The sequence below is a fragment of the Acinonyx jubatus genome, chromosome C2, assembly GCF_027475565.1.
Source record: "Acinonyx jubatus isolate Ajub_Pintada_27869175 chromosome C2, VMU_Ajub_asm_v1.0, whole genome shotgun sequence".
Taxonomy (NCBI): Eukaryota; Metazoa; Chordata; class Mammalia; order Carnivora; family Felidae; genus Acinonyx; species Acinonyx jubatus.
In genome coordinates, this window is record NC_069384.1 from 108,026,132 (window position 1) to 108,046,528 (window position 20,397).

Below are 20,397 nucleotides of genomic sequence, written 5' to 3' on the forward strand. Positions count from 1 at the left end.
TTAGATTCCCTTGGGTATCCTACCAGGTTAGTTTCATGAGAGAAGACAGAGACTGAAATATTGACACTCATATTATGTTCTCAATCTCCAGGCTTAGAAATAGTATCCCTTTCTAACTGTGGAATTTTATGTGCAAATTAATTTTATGCACACTCATATCAAGGCTTGTCATATATATATACAAACACATATATGTCTCAAATCGAATAGATAAAAATAGAATTAGAATAGCATGACCATTTTGGGTTTTCAGGGCATCATCTTAGTTTTCTAGTTAAAATGTCTTCAAAGGCCTCCTAGTTATAATCAAAATATTTATGAATATGTTAAAATTTATCATTAACATCAGTTGGCAGATATAGACATTTTTGCTCCCAATTTAGCATCAGCCATCCGTTCTTCTGCATTTGTGTGAATAGTTTTCTGATTCAACTCATGTATCTACTGAACTACTGCATTACAAATCCTAACAAAATGACTCATTTTGTTTAAAAACCTGGGTTTACACCAATTTATTTGAGCTATATTTAATATATAAACACCACATCATATTATAATATGAGAAATGCATTTCCCCCTCTGCATGAGGCTAGCGGTGTGAAAAATAGAACAAGGTAAGAACCCAGCCCATTTATGTCAAAATAACAGGATTTTATTTGAAGTTGTCTGGGGAGTTATATAATTATATTCAGATTTTATGTGGAATATTTCTCTGCAGATATAGCATATAGTTAGTGTTCATATAGCCTAAGTTGCTCCATTGGAAAATGGTTAAACATATTTGGGAAATCTTGCATATCAAGTCCCTTTCTTGGAGATTCTTAGTGAGCATTTATACATCAAGAATCTTAGATATTCGCAGGGCCCCTGGGAGGCTCAGTTGGGTACACGTCCCACCTCAGCTCAGGTCATGATCTCACTGTTCCTGGGTTCAAGCCCCGCATCAGGCTCTGTGCCGACAGCCTGTCTTGGTTCTTTGTCTCCCTCGGTCTCTGCCCCTCGCTTGCTCATGCTCTCTCTCTGCGTCAAAAATAAATTAAAAAGTTAAAAAAAAACAATCTTAGATATTTGCATAAAAAGAAGCTTTTTTTAAAAATTTATTTGAGAGAAAGACAGTAAGTGGGGGAGGGACAGAGAGAGAAGGAGAGAGAGAAATCCCAAGCAGGGTCCTCATTGTCATCCATGAACCGTGAGATCATGACCTGAGCTGAAATCAAGAGTTGGATGCTTAACTGACTGAGCCACCCAGGTGCCCCAAAGGAAGCTTGTTTTTAAAACCTGTTTTAGAGTATTTAACTTGGCATTTTCCAAATATCTCAGTGAGTACAGACTACAACTCTATGTGCCCTAGGTTCAGTGTTTTATAGGACAAGCTTTGGGAAACCCTGAGCTAGCATATTTATCTGGATATTTCTTTCTTATCAAATGAATATAAGGAATTAATTCCCTTTTATCCTGACCTGAACACATGCAAAATATGCAGATAAATACAGGGTTTTACAGTCTATGGCATTTGCTTTACTTGTGTCCTGTCTGTTGGAATAATTAATCATCCCGTTCAATATGTCAAATTACTCACTCTACTACACCTCTTGAAGTTTCTGCCTAATTTCTTTTTTCTCAGAACTCATGTTCAAAACTGCAGCATGTACCCACTAATTTCATTTGTCTTATATGACTATAATTCCTAGCAGAGCTGATGAGATCAGGAGGAGGCATCTGACACAACGTGGCCTTGTCCATTTCTTTCTTTCTTTGTGTTTTAAAGTGGACTTCATGTCTAGCGCAGAGACCAACGTGGGGCTTGCATTCACAACCTGGAGATCAAGACTTGAGCTGAGATCAAGAGGCAGATGCTCAACCCACTGAGCCTGGCAGGTGCCCCTGGACCTGTCCATTTCTTATGAGAGTTGGGAATGGGGCTCTAGGAGGGACGGTTAGTCTCTGTACCATGTACCATGGCAACAGTATGCTATGTGAATGAAGCAGAGAAAGCCAGTTTTGAAAGGGAAGGTTGAGAGAAGGACTTCCTAAAAGTTTGGGGTTTTTTTTGTTTTTTTGTTTGTTTGTTTTTTTTTAATGGTCTCTGATCCTTTCTGTTTTCTAGGTACATTGCTGCCCTTAGGTTTTAAAAGACAGTATCTATGTGTCCATGTATCTATGTATCTAAAGATCTATTATCTGGGGCGCCTGGTTGGCTCAGTCGGTTAGGCCTCTGACTTGGGCTCAGGTCATGATCTCGTGGTCCGTGAGTTGGAGCCCCGCGTCAGGCTCTGTGCTGACAGCTCAGAGCCTGGAGCCTGTTTCAGATTCTGTGTCTCCCTCTCTCTCTGACCCTCCCCCGTTCATGCTGTCTCTCCCTGTCTCAAAAATAAATAAACATTGAAAAAAATTTTTTTAAATAAATAAAGATCTATTGTCTATCAAACTTCTCCCTTTCTATCTATCTAGAAATGCCAACATATAAATAAATGATTCATTAATTCATACATTTTTTGATTTTTTTGCTTAAGCTAACTCAAGTTGTTTAATATTTCTTACTTCTCCCAAACTCTGACATCACATAAATCACACCCCATTCCTTTTAATCTCAGTTTAGAAATTCAAATTAATCCAACATTTCCAATCATTTTCACATTTACTCAGTTCTCACTAAATTTTCTGAGTGTTTTCTGTGCCAGTCTTTAGGGAAGATCCTTAACTACTTTTAGCTTCCTGATGTGACCAGAGTAAATGCACCTGAGACCACATTCCTATTTGTTCTTGAGGTGGAACATAGGACTAGAATACCTATAATGCTTTGCTAGAAATCTTTTTGTTAAGGCAGGTACAAGAAGACTAAGGTGTAAAGAGCAATGAAAGGTCAGAGATTTTACCCTCCCTGCAAACTAAAAAAATTCGTCTGTTACAATTTCATTAAATGCTAGTAGAAGACGCAAGACTCCTAGGTCTGAGAGAAAAGATTTTATTACAGTAGTATCAGAAGCCAGAGTATCAAAATTATTTTGTGTCAGTTCTCTGAGCCCCAATTCCCACAAGATAACATGAAAAACGTCAGGTGATACTGCACATGTAGTGGGTTACATTGTCAGGGAAAAATCTTGAGCTTAGAGAAGCCTTATATAATAGGCAATGTGCTGGGAAATACTATCTTTATCTTCCAAGGTTATTTGCTATACAAATATCCATGATACTCCAGAACCAAGGCAATCTGCATACAGGAGTGCGAGTCATGAGAGATCATGAATTGTCTTCCACAGGGAGAATATTGGTTTGGAATTCCTTCTCTGAAATAAAGTCTTTGTTGTTGTTGTTGTTGTTGTTGTTGTTTCATTATTTAATCATTTTATTTTATTTTATTTTCATCACAGAAAGTTTACTCTGTAATCCTTATCCCCTATTTCACCCAACTCCCACCACCTCTCCTCTGGTAACCATCAGTTTGTTCTCTATAGTTAAGAGTCTATTTCTTCGTTTGTCTATCTCTCTTCTTTACCTTTGCTCATTTGTTTTGCTTCTTAAATTCCACCGATGAATGACATGATGTGATATCTGTCTTTTACTGACTTATTTCACTTAGCATAATACTCTCTAGCTCAATTCATATTGTTGCAAATGGCAAAATGTCGTTCCTTTTTACAGCTGAATAATATTCTATTGTACGTATATACCACATTTTTTTTTCATTCTCAAGTTAGTTAACATACAGTGTAGTCTTGGCTTCAGGAGTAGAATCCAGTGATTCATCACTTACATATAACACCCAGTGTGGAATAAAATCTTTTAGAATAACCAGGCAGATCAATGGGACAATAATAGAATCTTCCCTATATAAGGATAGAGTTGATTTTTGCTGTCTGAACTGAAAATTTTATTTTGCTATTGTTTTTGCAATTCGATTCTGACACTGGCTACCCAGAGTTAGTATGGACTTCCAAGGTTAAGGACATAGTTCTCCAGTTCTCTCCTTACTTCACATGCCAGGCACAGGCTCCCGGGTTCTCAGGTTACCCACACTTCTGGGTAACCAAATTTGTGAGTTCCCTCAACCGCCACCCCTCCCTCCCCCCAGTTTCAATAATTCAACAGAATGACTCACAGAACTCAGTCAAGCACCATACTTATGATTACAGTTTTATTATAAAGGATACAAATGAGGATCAGCCAAAGGGAGCAGTGCATTGGGCAAGGTCTGGGAGGGTCCTAAATGTGAAGCTTCCATGTCTTTAGAACATGTCACTCTCTTGACACATCAATGTATGATAACCAACTAGGGAAGTTTCCCCAAGCTTCAGATGTCCAGAGTTTTTACTGGGTTTTCATTTGGTAGGAATGGTTGATTGGATCATTGACCACTCCTCTCTTTCTCAGAGGTCAGCAGATGGAGTTGGTATCAGGTGGCTCGCTGGAAGCCTCAACTCTCTAATCATGTGGTTGGTCTTCCCTTCAAGACCAGCTCCCATCCTGATGTTAACTAGGGACCCTCCATGAGTCACCTCATTTGCATAACTCAGGTGTAGTCATGGGTCCACCATGAATAACAAAGACATTTTTATCACTCAGGAAATTCCAAGGGATTTACAGCTCCTTCCTAGGAACCAGAGACAAAGATCAGATAAATTCAAATTCTTCATTGTAGAACAGTTTTCTACCTATTTTCCCAGCTGTGTACAGCAATAATTTTGTAGAGTAGATGAAGGAGAAGGAGAAGGAGAAGGAGAAGGAGAAGGAGAAGGAGAAAAGAAAGAAAGGAAGGAAATAAGGCAGAAAGAAAGGAAGAAAAGACTATAGATTGGAACTGCAATAAACCAATAAATTATTTGATAAAGAACACATGACTTTCCAGTTGTTTATTTTTCCAACCTGAACAATGATGTCTCCTATCATTTAAATTTTCTCTTTGATATCTTCTTCAAATCCTACTTTTCTAATCAAGGCTATACACAAGCATTTTATATTTTTATTATTATTGTAAATTATATTGTCATTTGATTTTCCTATTATTATGAGTGTATGGGGCTATTATTAGCTGAGTATATATTCTGTATCAAGGCATTTTAATAGGTTAATTATTTCTAACAGTTTTTAAGGAATTTGTTTGTTTGTTTCCTATCATTGGGCATAGTCAGAATTTCAGGAACAACATTAAATAAAAATGTGTGATAGTGAACCTCCTGTTTTCTTTGGGATTTTTATCGACATTCCACCAAAATGTTATCATTTCATTATCATGTGATTTTGTTCTTATCCATTTTACATTTTTATCCTTTGTGTAACATTTCAATTAATGACTTATGCTCCATGGTCTAGTCTCAACTGAAGCACTATTGGCATTTTGGGTAGATTATTTTTCATTATACTGGGCTGTTTCACACACAGCAGAACATTTAGCATAAAAATAACAATAGTGTCCCTCAGGTAATGGTGACAACCTCAAAAGTTCCCACACATCCCCATTCGTCTTGCACTAGCCAGCTGCCCACCACTCTGGGCGTCCAGAACATACTCTGTCCTCTGGCTTCTACCCTCTCTTCTCTGCCTTGCTTTACTCTCCACTATAGGCGGAAGGTCTGTGACCCCAGTCCACTGAAGGTACAATTCCAGTGCCCCATGATTTTAGAAACAAAAAGATATTTGAGAAAGAGTTTTCTTTTCTTTCTTTTTCTTTCTTTCTTTCTTTCTTTCTTTCTTTCTTTCTTTCTTTCTTTCTTTCTTTCTTTCTTCCTTTTCTTTCTTTCTTCCTTTCTTTCTTCCTTTCTTCTATGTTTATTTATTTATTTTGAGAGAGAGAGAGAGAGAGAGAGAGAGAGAGAGAGAATTCCAATGCAGGCTCAATCTCACAGACCATGAGACACATGATCTGAGCTGAAATCAAGAGTTGGACACTTAATCGACTAAGATACCCAGGTGTCCCAGGAATAGAGTTTTCAACAGTTCTAATTTATCTCCTCCCCTGAATCAACGTGCTTTCATTGCTTCTGAGTTGAGCACAATTTGAGGGGTCTTAGCCTGGTTCAAGAGGTTGAGTGTCAGCAATAGCAACTCATTATGTGTTTTTATCAACTCAATTTCTTAACTAAGAAACACTGATTTCTTATAAATGATTGGTCTTTTTAATTGAATTTTATTTTATTATGGTTTATTTTATGGTCCTGATGTGATTTCTGCCCTGTGTTTTTATACCTCACTTTACCAATATAGGAAAGAAAAACTTTTTTCCTTTTACCTATCTTAGATTCATTGACCAAGGCCCAGCAAATAAAACTGATAGAAGACAGATTAACAAGAGAAAAACAAACAGAAGATGATGAACATGTACATGACAAGGAGAGGGCACCTCTACAAATTTCTGTTCTGGTTTTAGGCAGATGGGGAAGGACAGAGAGCTTTTCTTATATCTGCTTCTTGTCAACTGCCTTCCGCTCAAAATAATCTTTATGACAGAGTGGCATATTTTGGGGTGACATATTCTGCTACCCTGAAATAGCAAGTTGAAAGAGAAACTCAAGTTTCTATGTCATCATATTCAAAGAAACACACTCTGCTTTTTTGCTTATGTGGCAAGATGCATATATTTATTCATTCATGTAAGAAATATTGGTCAAATACCTACTGTGTTCATTGGCCGTTTTGGAGGAGCTGGATTTGTGACTTTGAAGCTATTCTCATGTGTATTGATTAGACAAGAATCAATCTACCAAGATAGAGTGAGATGGTCTTCATATGTTGATTTTTAAAAATATATTCGTTCAACATTTTGACTAAAGCAATGTTCAGTAGAATACTTCATGCTACATGAATAAAAGCAAGTTATTATAATGAGCTTTGCAGCTGAAAATGACAGCACTGGACACAGAGATACACCGAGTAGACATGAGAATTATTTTGCTTGTATCATTGCCAACTTAATATATTTAAAAGCATATTATTGTTAGAATGTATTTCATGTGCTAGAAAATCATGTCTTTGCTAGGACACACATATCTGTAATGACTGAATGATATTGAGTCTGTGTGATGAAGACCTGAGTCAAATATTTAAATTTTATCTTTAAACAGAGCACATCAGTTGGCATCCTGGTAAATTTATTTTCTGCATGCAGCGTAAGGACTCTGACTTCAAGGCCTTCATCAGAAAGCTAAAGCCATTTTTTTTCCTCCAGTGATATTTTTCCCCTAAGAATTACATTTTAATATTTTGCTGGGTATTGGTTTTCTGTTCTGTTTAGATATTTAGTTCCTAATCACACGTTTCAGATCATATTTTGATTTTATTTGGCATCTTTTCATTTTGATAGTACGGCATCTTTGTTTGCTGTCTTCTTTCCCATCCCAAGTTCTCCTTGTTCTCCTTGTTCTTATTGGTAGATCTAGTGAAATCAGTATTGATACAAGAAATGTCTTGTTCTAGTTCCAAGTGGAGATTTGTGAGGTAATTAAGAGACACTGTAGCTTAGTGCTTACAAGAGCAGCTCTGGAACCAGATTCCTTGGGATGAAATAATTGTTCTCTGTGATTGTAAGCTGATTTCTGCATTTGGGTTTCTACATCTGAAAAATGGAATTTATGGTACATCTCACAGTCTTCTTGGGAAGATTAAACATGCTAAAATATACGAAGTGTCGAGAGCAGTGGCTGACTCATAGTAAATGCTATGCAAATCTGTATTATATAGCTTTACGTTCCGTTTTATATTTTCTTAACGTACTTTGAATTAATTCCTTGTAGCTTGACTTAAATTTTGTACACTCATTCTATGTGCCAGGACAGTTAGTTAAAAAAAAAAAAAAGAAATCATAGTTTTGTTAAGAAAGAGCAGCATCTATGGAGCTACTAGAATACATTTTAAAATTCTGCAATGTTAGGGGGTGCCTGGGTGGCTCAGTCAAACGTCTGACTCTTGATTCTGGCTCAGGTCATGATCTCATGGATCAGTTCGCGAGATTGAGACCCGCGTCAGGCTGTTGGGCTCTGCGCTGTTAGTGCAGAGCCTGCTGGGGATTCTCTCTCTCCCTCTCTCTCTGCCCTTTCCCTGATCACACTCTCTTCTCTCAAAATAAATAAATAGCATTAATAAAATAAAATAAAATTCTGCAATGTCAGGATATACTAGAGAGACTCTCTTTAAATATCACAAACTTTTTTTTCTCATACAAGTTCAGGAAGGAAAACTCTAGTTATAGAAATATTAGTTTCTTTACAAAGTGGTTGTGTTTTTTCCTCAAACTGTTTCTTGGGAGTGACCGTTATGGGATTCTACCTTTTCTCAACTCTGAATCAGGTCAGCACCTAGTTTATGGCTCAATGTCCAATGCATCCTGTTGATAGACTGTAAATTTCTCCAACATTATGTATTCTAGTGATTTCTACAGGGTCATCCTACTGGGAAACATTAGCTGATGGGGGTTTTTCGGTGAGACCCTTAAATATCTCTGCCACACCAATGAATATCTTGAAATACATTTGTACTATGAAAGCATTTTTTTGTGCATCTCTGACAGGATATAGGCAAGAATGGGCTTTTGAACTAATAAGCAAAAATCTAAGGAAGAAGGTTTTCAGGACAAAAAAAGTTCTTAAGGAATACTTGGGGAGAGTTCAATTCCATTACTTTATTATGTTTTCTGAAGGGCATACCACTGCCAAGATATGAAATAACCAGGAGGAATATTACTGAGGTGATGACAAACTTTTCCAGTAATAGCTACAAATGATATCATTTTCTTCCAAACCAAACTATGCAATATTTTTAAAGGGAGGCCAGTAACATTATAATATCTAGAGGAAAAATAAAAAGGTAGGGAGGCATCCTCCTTACTGCCTGATTACATCCCGGAGACTGTAGAAGATTGAAAGCTATCTAGATAAGTAGTTTAAGGTGAGCTGTTTCAGATGTGGAAAGAATGTTGAGGTGTCTGATAAAGAAAACACATTAAAATAGTGATATGTAATTAGAGCTTTACAAATTAAAGTATCTCTTCATGTTCATTCAGTTAAAAATATGAAACATTTAAAATTATAAAAGAATGCAAAAAGACATTAAATCAAAACAATAATTTGGGATTAGAGTTATAATGTAATGAGACATTTTCAAGGTGAAGAATATGAATACACAGTTGATTTTATAATAAAACTACAAATACTTACAATATAATATTACATTAGAGCTGTTTTTAACCAATGATAATATTGATATTTTTACAGTAATTAATGAGCTATTTGATGCTAATTCTGACTTCCAAAGTACAGTTAAAAGGACCACATCTAATCAGCTTTCAACATTTTAAGTCTGATTGTCAGTAACTGACAGGTAAACATTTTCCAAAGGCTTTGCATCCTCATTATTTAGGGGAAAATATAGCTTTGACTATGATCAGGCAGGAAAGGTTTGGCCAAATCACGTGAAATAGAATCTGGATAATGAATTTCCTTATCAATGTAATGACTGACTTCTGCTGCCAAAATGGTGTAAAATCAATCACACCTCATAATATGCTTGTCCCTACTGGGTGGGGCGGAAGCAATGGAATTTTTTTTTAAGTTTTTATTTAAATTCCAGCTAGTTAACATGAAATGTAGTATTAGTTTCAGATGTAGAATTTAGTGACTCAACAGTTCCTTGCAATATCCCGTGTTCCTTACAAGCGTGCTCCTTAATCCCCATCACCTATTTAACCCATCCCCCATCCACTTCCCCTCTGGTGACCATCAGTGTGTTCTCTATAGTTAAGAGTTTGTTTCTTGGTTTTCCTCTTTTTTCCCCCTTGTGTTTATTTGTTTTGTTTCTTAAATTCCACAAGTGAGTGAAATCATATGGTATTTATCTTTCTCTGGCTGGCTTATTTTGCTTAGCATAATACTTTCTAGTATTATGCATGTTATGAAACAATGGAATTCTTGGCTCCACACTCACTGAGGAGTGTTTTCCCCTGATGAAGGTGTCTCTTGGTCAGGACAACAGTGACAGGGGACAGTTAAGGGAAGCACAGAGGAGCAGCCTGGGTGTCCTCTGGCAGCCCCTCAGTTCTTTGGCCACGGGACCGATGGGCCATCGGACCCATGAAATAATTCCATGCACAGAAGGGTAAAAAAGAGGCAAAATGCTGAACTTCGTGGCCTTTTCACTTTGAGAACAGTAATTGACTTAATATGACTGCAATAGCTTTTGAATTGGTGTCATTTTAATGTAACAAACATAAGATACACAGACACACAGACACACACCCCTGTTTGGTTTATGTTCTCCTAATACCTATTCTATTAAATTCCTGATTATATCTTAACACCATTTTTATTTACATCCTTTACCCCTTCAGTTTAATCATTCAAATGTATTTTGTCTTTTCTTATTAATTTATACAATTTTTAAAATCTAGTTTTTTTTTTTTTAATGTTTACGTATTTTTGAGAAAGGGAGATAGAGCGTGAGTGGGGGAGGAGCAGAGAGAGAGGGAAACACAGAATCTGAAGCAGGCTCAGCGCTCTGAGCTGTCCGCACAGAGCCCAAAGTGGAATTTGAACTCACAGACCTCAAGATCATGACCTGAGCCAAAGATGGAAGTTTAACTGACCGAGCCACCCAGGTGCCCCAATCTATTTTTTTTTATTAACGCACGCATTGCCTTTAGTTTTCTTTCATAACTTTTGTTTTCACTCCATCTTCTTTATTTTATTCTGGTTTCTTATTTTATCTTTGTATCTGGTAGTATCTTCTTTCAGTTTACTTAATTTTTAAAAACTACTAGCTAATGTATTATAGCTCTTCCCTTTAACTATTTTGTTTTATTACTATCCTAGTTTATTAAATTACAGGTAAGAAATAAGGCCCATGCTATAAAGTTAATGTGTACTTCAAGAAAGGAGGTTGATGGCTTTTGTCTATGTCTCTTGGCTTTTTTTTTTTTAACATAGCTAACCTCTTGACTATTAAAAAAATTTTTTTTAATGTTTATTTATTTTTGAGAGAGACAGAGACAGAATGTGAGTATGTTAGGGGCAGAGAGAGAGGGAGACACAGAGTCCAGAGCAAGCTCCAGGCTCTGAGCTCAGTACAGAGTCCGATGTGGGGCTTGAACTCACGAGCTGTGAGATCATGACCTGAGCTGAAGTTGGACGCTCAACTGACTGAACCACCCAGGTGCCCCACCTCTTGCCTATTTTAAATCGACAAAAGTATTTTGGTAAATTAATTCCATTGTACAACTGTGAGTTTCACTTATGAAAAGTATTCACCTCAACCTTAGGCTTCAAATTATCACATGTGTAAACGCAGGCCTTGTTTTTTTATTAACTAGTAGTGAAATTTTCCCACAAATTCTGCCCATTGGCTTCATGCACATTATCATATCCCATACTGAGGGCCTGTTGGAGCAAGTTTTATATATTTGAATTTTCTTTAATGTGTTAATTTTATTTATTTTTAATTCACTTTTATTAAATTTTTTAAACATTTTATTTATTTCTGAGAGTCAAAAAGAGACAGAGTATAAGCGGGGAGGGGTAGAGAGAGAGGGAGACACAGAATCCAAAGCAGTCTCCAGGCTCTGAGCTGTCTGCACAGAGCCTGACACAGGGCTCGAACCCACAAACCATGAGATCATGACCTGAGCTGAAGTCAGACGCTTAACCAACTGGGCTACCCAGGTGCCCCAATTTATTTTTAAAATTGAGATATACTTGACATGTAACATATATTAGTTTCAGGTGTACAACAAAATAACTTGATACTTGTATATATTGTAAAATGGTCACAGTAAGTGTAGTTAACATCTGTTTCCATACATAGTTAGAAATTTTTTTCTTGTAATGAGAATCATGTGTTTATTTTAGAACTGAAGGAACAATGTACAGGAATGTACAGGGTATCCTTTCCAGCTTTCAAAACCCAAGTAATCACAAACAAATAGGAAAACGGAGAATTCACTACTGGGCCACACATTTCCTTTTACCTGTAAAGTCATACAATGGCTTTTCCTAATTGAAGTTCTATTTTTCCTTTCATAATCAAGTCTTCATCCTCAACTTTGCTCATGAGGCCACAGGGAACTCATTGACATAAACAGAAGAACTGAAGAAAGCCTGAAGCAAAAGGACAAAATAAATGCAAAAACTACACACCAGGAGCTGAAATATGGTTGAGACCCAATGAGAATGGACATGAAATTTTCACCCATTCATATATAATGATTTTTGCAGATGCTAGTTAATGGTTTTCACTTCTGCATTTTTCGCAAGCCCTGGAATTCATCAGATCTGGAAGCAAATGTTTCAACAGTTCCCAGAGAATTTCTGGCCTACCCATATCCAGGAAGTTATGGGAGTCTCATGAGGAATCCTGTTCTTGTAATAGTTATGGTCCATTTTGCAAATCCTGAAGAGTTGAATTAGGGTCAGCAACAGCTACTATTTATTTGTTGCTCACCAAGTACCAGACACGGTGCTAAATTCTTCGTATATATATCATGCCATTTATGTCTTACAACAGCCCTATTAAATATACATGATTTTCTCCACTTTCTAGTGAGAACTCTGAAACTCAGTTAACTTAACTCCAGGTCACACAACCAGTAATTGGCAGAGATGGGACTGGAATCCAGGTCTTAAAGGTTATATTCTTTACCAGCTAACACTGCCCCTAATAAATACAGCAAGATTCCAAATACTTATTTAAACTCTGGGAAGAATCTTTAATAGGGAAAAACAGAATTTTTCCTCTAAGGTCAGGAACGAGACAATGATGTCCACTCTTATCACTTCTATTCAGCATAGTACTGGAAATCCTAGCCATAGCAATCAGACAACAAAAAGGAATAAAAGGAATAAATTGGCAAGGAAAAAGGAAAACTTCACTGTTAGCAGATGACATGATGCTATAGAAATCCGAAAACACTCACCCAAAAAACTGCTAGAACTGATGAACAAATTCAGTAAAGTTGCAGGATACAGGGTCAATGTACAGAAATTGGTTGAATTTCTATACACCAATAATGGAGCAGCAGAAAGAGAGATCAAGGGATCAATTCTATTTACATTTGCACCAAAAATAATAAGATACCTAGGAATAAACCCAACCAAAGAGGTGAAAGATCTACACTCAGAAAGCTATAAAACACTGATGAAAGAAATTGAAGACAACACAAAGAAATGGAAAGACATTCCATGCTCATTGATTAGAGGAACAAATATTATTAAAATATCTATACTACCCAAAGCAATCTACACATTTAATGAAATTCCTATCAAAATGCCACAGCACTTTTCACAGAACTAGAACAAACAATCCTAAAATTTGTACAGAATCACGAAAGACTCCAAATAGCTCAAGCTATCTTGAAAAACAAACTCAAAGCTGGAGGCATCACAAGTCTGAATTTCAATCCATATCACAAAGCTATCACTATCAAGACAGTATGGTACCGGCACAAAAACAGACACATAGATCAGTGGAACAGAATAGAAAACCCAGAAATAAATCCACAACAATGTGGACAATTAATTTCAATGAAGCAGGAAAAAATATCCAGTAGGAAAAAGACAGTCTCTTTAACAAATGATGCTGGGAAAACTGGATAGCAACATGCAAAAGAAAGAAACTAGACCACTTTCTTACACCATACACAAAAATAAAGTCAAAATGGATTAAAGACCTAAATGTGAGACCTGAAACCATAAAACTTCTAGGACAGAACATAGGCAATAACTTCTTTGACATGAGCCATAATAACTTTTTTTATGGATATGTCTTCTAAGGCAGGAGAAACAAAAGCAAAAATAAACTATTGGGGCTACATTAAAATAAAAAAAAACTCTACACAGAGAAGGAAACAATCAACAAAACTAAAAGGCAACATATGGAATTAGAAAAGATATTTGCAAATGACATATCTGATAATGGGTTAGTATCCAAAATATATAAAGAACTTATAAAACTCAAAACCCCAAAACCAAATAATCCAACAAGAATGGGTAAAGACATGAACAGATATTCCTCCACAGAATACACACAGATGGCCCATAGACACATGAAAAGTTGTTCATCATCACTTACCATCAGGGAAAGGAAATCAAAACTACAATGAGATATCACCACATACCTGTTGGAATGGTTAAAATTAACAACACAAGAAGTAACAGGTGTTAGTAATGATGTGGAGAAAAAGGAACACTAGTGCACTGTTGGTAGGAATGCAAACTGGTGCAGCCACTGTGAAAAACAGTATGGAGATTCTTCAAAAAGTTAAAAATAGAACTACCCTATGATCCAGTAATTGTGATACTAGATATTTATCCAAAGAATACAAAAATTCTAATTCATAGGGATACATGAACCCCTATGTTTATAGCAACATTACTTATGATAGCCAAGATATGGGAGCATCCTAAATGTCCATTGATTGATGAATGGATAAAGAAGAAGAGGTGTATTTACACAATGGAACATTATACAGCCATGAAAAAGCATGAAATCTTGTCATTTGCAATGACATGGATAGAGAGTATAATGATAAGTGAAATAAATAATTCAGAGAAAGACAAATATCACATGATCTCACTCATATGTGGAATTTAAGAGAACAAATGAGCAAAGGAAAACAGAGAGTGAGAGATCAAGAAACAGACTTTTAATTACAGAGAACAAATTGATAGTTACCAGACGGGAGGGGGGGTGGGGAAATAGATGAAATAGGTGAAGGGGATTAAGGAGTGCACTTAATTTTTTTTTAAATTTATTTTAAGTAAACTCTATGCCACACATCGTTGTGATAAGCACAGGGTAATGTATGGAATGGTTGAATCACTATATTTTATACCTGAAACCAATATAACACCATATGTTAGCTAAATGGAATTAAAATAAAAACTTAAGAAGCAAAACAAAAATAAAAAAAGCAAAATAACCTCTGAGAATAACAGGCATATAAAATTGTCAAATGTTTGCAAGTGAACTTTGAATCAATTGTGAGATAAGCAGATGGATATGGAAAAAGGTCTCCATCATCATTGTGATCTTATCAGCATCATTTAAAATTTAGTGACTTATGGTCCCATATTAAGATTTATGGGCCAAAGCAGCATAAAAGCCATAGTCACCAACTGTAAATGATATGATATCAAATGATCAAGTCAAAAGTTCCAATCTGTAAAAATTACATCTAGTGTAATATATTAAAATTGCATAAATCACAAGAAGTTAAATAACTACGTGAATAACTCTTCTTTAGAACCCCAGGCCTGCCTTGGCTTAAGCATTCTCAGGGTTCTATCTCCCTTACCTTGGCCTTTCCCTTACCCTCTTGTTGTCATTTCCTTGCCTTCTATTTTAATGACAATCTGCTCAAGAAACTTTTCTTAAATAAAAACGTTAAATGTTAACATAGTTCTGCTTAAAACATCTGCATTCATAAACAGAACCAAAACACTTTCCTGTGTTAAAGTCTTCAATTCAAGGGCAGGGTAGAAATTCTGTTAGCCTCCTGTTTTCATGTAATGATTTACTAAATTCTAATGCATTTTTTCTTACATCTCTAAAATAGGAAATTATCTCTTTTATTTAGGCCTTTGTTTCTTCAATCTGGGTAGGAGTTTACCTTTCACTCACTCATCCTATAGGTAAAATATCTTTCTACAAACCCAGTCCTTTGATCTCATACTGGTCATATCTAATTAGGACTATTTCCCTTGTCTTCCATTGGAGGGTTGACCTCAGCATCTCTCTGGTAAGCAGCATAGTGTATTTTCATTCAGCCATGGAGGGCTTCTAAATTCCAGGAAGTGTGCTGAGTGCTGGCTGGGGTATAAATATAGGAAAAGACACATGTCCTTTCCTAGGGCATTTACAGTCAATAGATGAGCTTTTCCTACCTAGCTCTTACTTTATGGTTCCCACACTCCATCCAAACCAAATTTGTCTCTTTGTCGCCTGTGTATTGAGTTGATACATTAGCGACAGCAATGTCTGAATATCTGAATGGAGTTTCTACCACACCCCTCTGTGGTTTTCACTGGAAATTTCCTTCTCAGAACATCCACTGCTTTCAGCAACATCCTAACTCAGCCTCTCTGGCCAGTGTGCCCCGCGATGGCTTTTATTCTACCCTGCCGGCACCCAAGTTAGATCATTCTCTTTAGTGGAAGGAAACAGAAAATGAACAATAAGATAACATTCTATAGGAGGAAGTTTTGCTACTTTTCTTTTCTGTCCTAGGAGCTAAAGAATTTCTATCTTATTAGTGGGCAGGTAGTAGTGAAGCATCAAGGTCCTGGAGTCAGGTTGCATGGGTTCAAATGCTGAATCTGACCATCCCTACCTGTGACCTTGGGCCACTTATTTAAACTCTGTGGGCCTCTATCATATTCTGTTAAATAGTATTTTAAATAGAGTCTACCTGTCAGGGTTGTTGGGAGCATTAAATGAGATACAGTGTAAAATAGATTTAGAAGAGCTCAGGTAAAATGCTAAATACATTATTATTACTAAAAAGAATTCATTTTCTTTCATGACTTCAATGAAGACTGACGTGAAATTGGCTTAGGATTTAAAATTTGCTATAGTCCCCTGTATCAAGATCCCCAAATAACTATAACACACAAAAAAAGTTCTAATGATTTGATCTGATATTTCCACTTGGGAAATATATCCTAAGGAAATAATCCAAGATGCAGACAAACTTAGGTATAGAAATATTCACAACATCAATTATTTCAAAGAACATAAAGGCACATCTACATGAACCTTTCACTTATATATTAATATATATCAGTGTACTAGTAAATATAATATTAAATACATATGAAATATATATAGTTAATGTATAAAATATATAGTAAAGATGTATATATCTTTATACATTAAATTTATATGTTTATACATTTATACATTAAAATACATTAAATATATTAACATATAAAGTATATATTTAAATATATAATTAATTAGAAAATTTTTCTTAAATAGAATTTTAATGAATGTCTATTGTTTCATTTACTAAGGTACCATTGGTTACTTTTTATTTTTTATTTTTATTTATTTTTTTAAAGTTTAGTTATTTATTTTGAGGAAGGGGGGGAGGGGCAGAGAGCTAGGGAGAGAGAGAATCCCCAGCAGGTTCCATGCTATCAGCACAGAGCCCGACAAGGAGCTCAAACTCACAAACCATGAGATAATGATCTGGGCTGAAACCAAGAGCAGGCTAATTAACTGACTGAGCCACCCAGCTGCCCTGGTTACTTTTTTATTTAATAGACATTTATTAAAACTCTCTATATAAATGTTTCCTGATGAATGCAAATGCTCATTAATGAAAAAATGGACTAGAAAACTGTATACATAATATAGGCACAACTGAAAAATAGTATGGATAGGAGAGAAATAGAGCAAATTTATTTGAGCGGTTAACTTTTGGTGGTAAGACTATGGATGATCTCTGTGTTTATCTGTATTTAAACCTTTTTTTTTTCGGCACTGAGCTTGTCAATTTATAATCTTAATGAAAAATATTTTTAAAAATTGACATGGACAGCACAGTAGTTTTATAAAATACCCTTTACAAATTGAAATCTAGTGGGAGTTTTAATTATTGTAAGTACTTTAGGGATTCTAAAATGTTTGGCAGAGGGGACTGACTGTTTTCAATAATGATTCTAATTTAGTAAAATGCTTTGTACTCTGTGAACATTTGTTTTGTGATTGTTAACATACCAATAGGCTGGTTGACAAAATCTTTAAATGTTTAAGTTTTAGTAATTAAGCAGAGCAAATGGAAAAATTACAAGAGTTCTTTATTTTACATATGAATCGTTTTCTGATTCCTTCTTTCTTTTTCTTTTTCTTTCTTTCTTTTTTTTTTTATGAGGCTACTGGGTCTGCTAAAAAATCAGCACACTACGGGTTGTGTATTTTCACAGACCTAGCAGCAGATGTAAGGGGACAAAGAGAGAGAAACCTTGAAGGACCAAGGAAGAAAAATTTGAAGAAAAGGCCATCAGAAGCCATAGCAAAAGTCCTGAGAGTGATCATTGGCAGCTTCTGGGACAGGTGGGGGTTATGCAATTTCTAAGGCTGCAAAATATTTCCTTCAAGAGTGAGAGGGGCTAGATTTCTGTTGCTGGACCTAGAAAAGAGGGTTAAACTTCCTTGACCTACCCCTACAACAGCTGCTCAATAATAAACTCATCGGACTTGTCCTCACATTTGCTGAGATGAGGCTCTAAGATGGCACCTGAATATTCTGGAACAGACCCAAATAAGTAGAGTCAGAAGACAGTTAAGAAGCTGCAAAGCCATTGCTGGCTACAATTTTACCAGGAGCCCAGAGCCTGACTTCAGTTTCTCCCTTTCCTACTAGGAGTAGAGACTGTCATGTTCAGAGGGCTGTTTTCCTGGGACCACCCCAATTGTGATGTGAAACCATAGCACTCTCAAAGTTCTTTCATCCACGACTCTCATTTCTGTGCTTGAACTTCAAGCCATCACCTAGAAGTTATGAGAACTGTTGTTCAAAGAAAAACAGAACAGGAGCAGAAAACCTCCAATTTTGGCAGAGAAAAATACAACGAAGATTCTCAGCAAAGATGGCAGAATTCTCTAGAGACTTTGGCGTGGTTTGAATCATTTGCCCTATTTGTGAACATCTTTTTCTTTACTGCTTTTTATCATCATCAACATCATCTCCTATACAGTGCCTTACAGTAGGCAAAAAATTTATTCAATTTAATCTTCACAGGAACCCTACAAAAATTATTGTTATCTTTTTATAGATAAAGAAATCAAAACTCAGGGATCAAATGATTTTTCCAGCTGGTAAGCTACTCAAACTCATATTTTGTGAATCTTGTTCATCCATTTGGATTGACATGAACTATCATGTCACTTGTCCCAAATGACAAAACCTTGGAACTGACTTTATTCTCACTCAAGTGTGTCCCAAATTGTTGAAAGCTTCCTTTGGGCACCTTGGTATTCTAGTTGTTGATGCTTACAATGTGCAGGATTCTGCCCGACGGTTGTTGCTTGGGTTTGGGACATTAGTTTAATCTATTTGCACTATCCTAAAGTGGCAGATTGTTGGCAATATTCTACCCTTAAGACTTTCTTGATATATTATCCATAAATACCCAGTTTTTCCAATGCTTACCTTTGGCAGTAAAAAAAAAAAAGAAAAAATGTTATTTTAGGCCCAGAAGCAAAGACTAAGAAGGTTATGGGCAAAAAATACATTGTCACAGGTCTTCAAATCTTAAATAGACCTGGTAAACATTTCCAGTTCCCAGAGCTCATGTTGGCTCTCTTCAAAGAACTCCAAGCCCTGTTTATAACTTAAAAAGACCTCCTTTACCCTGATAACACCTTGGTGTCAGACTCTGAAAAAACAGAGCTGTCAAGTGTCAACATTTTGTGGAGAGAGGTCAAATTAGCATTTCCTCCTGAGAATTTTCTCCAGCTTTTCCTGTTTCTGGCTCTGGCACTTAAAGAAAGGCAGGGCTGTTTATTATTCCTTAGGCCTGGATGAGAAAAGACCCCGCTCTGTTGCTCTCAGAGGATGGTAAAATTACTCGATGGCAAAAGTGAAAGGGGACATGAAAGTTCCCAACTTTGGCAGGCTCTCATTTTTTCCTGTCTATGTTGGCTTATTTAGTACAGTATGACAAACCTTAGGTTATAAAAAAGGGCTAGCGAAATTATATCAGTTTGGGTTTCACTGAAATACATTTTTTATAGGATTTCATGTTTTTAATTCAAATATTTATTGAGCACCTTCTCTGCATAAGGCACTATGGGAGGTAAAAAGATGACTTATTCAATCATGTTCTTCCTTTCCTATGCCTATCCCAACACCAGGTGATCATTCTATAAGCTTCAGTGGTAGTCAACATGGACCTTAATCACAGCGGTCATTCAAAAAAATATTTATTGAAGATCACTTCAGTGCCAGACAATGTGCTAGGTCTTGAGAAATAGCACACCCAGTAAGCTGTATAACCTGAGGGCTGAGATTTAAATAGAAAATACGTGAACTAAAATGATATTGGATACCTCTATTGAACAAAAGGGAAGGTGGAAACTCAAGGAAATACAGGAAAGAGGTGTCCAGGTGGCAGGAAAAGGTGGGTGGTCTCTTTCATCCTAAAATTAAATACCTCCACAGATTTTAGGTGTTTGCATTTGGACTCACGATTTAAAGTCCTTCAAAAGGGAACCCAATTGGCTTAGCTTGTGTCATGGGCCTACCACTTGACCACAGTCGCTTGCATAGATGATCCCAGCACACACATCAACAAAGTGGGACTTCATTGGAAAGGATGAGAATGTGTCACTAAATCAAGAGGAACAAACGCAGACAACCAAAACCCTACAAATACACACTATGCACGGCAATACACAAAAACCTTTTATATCTAG

At 36.3% G+C, this 20,397-nt stretch overlaps 1 long non-coding RNA gene across 6 annotated transcripts in view; it reads right to left on the reverse strand.

The window, feature by feature from the left end:
* Positions 1-4,131: 4,131 nt before the first annotated feature.
* The window catches only part of LOC113599917 (uncharacterized), a 91,769-nt gene continuing 75,503 nt past the window's right edge, over positions 4,132-20,397 (reverse strand). For 4 of the 6 annotated variants that reach the window (XR_008297912.1, XR_008297911.1, XR_008297913.1 and 1 more), the window contains 2 exons: positions 11,948-12,077; positions 4,132-4,591 (listed from right to left, as the gene is read on the reverse strand). This is a non-coding gene — a long non-coding RNA (uncharacterized LOC113599917). Of the gene's footprint in view, positions 4,592-5,801; positions 12,078-20,397 lie in introns of those variants that run through there. The other 2 variants (XR_008297914.1, XR_008297910.1) reach the window with 2 other exon arrangements.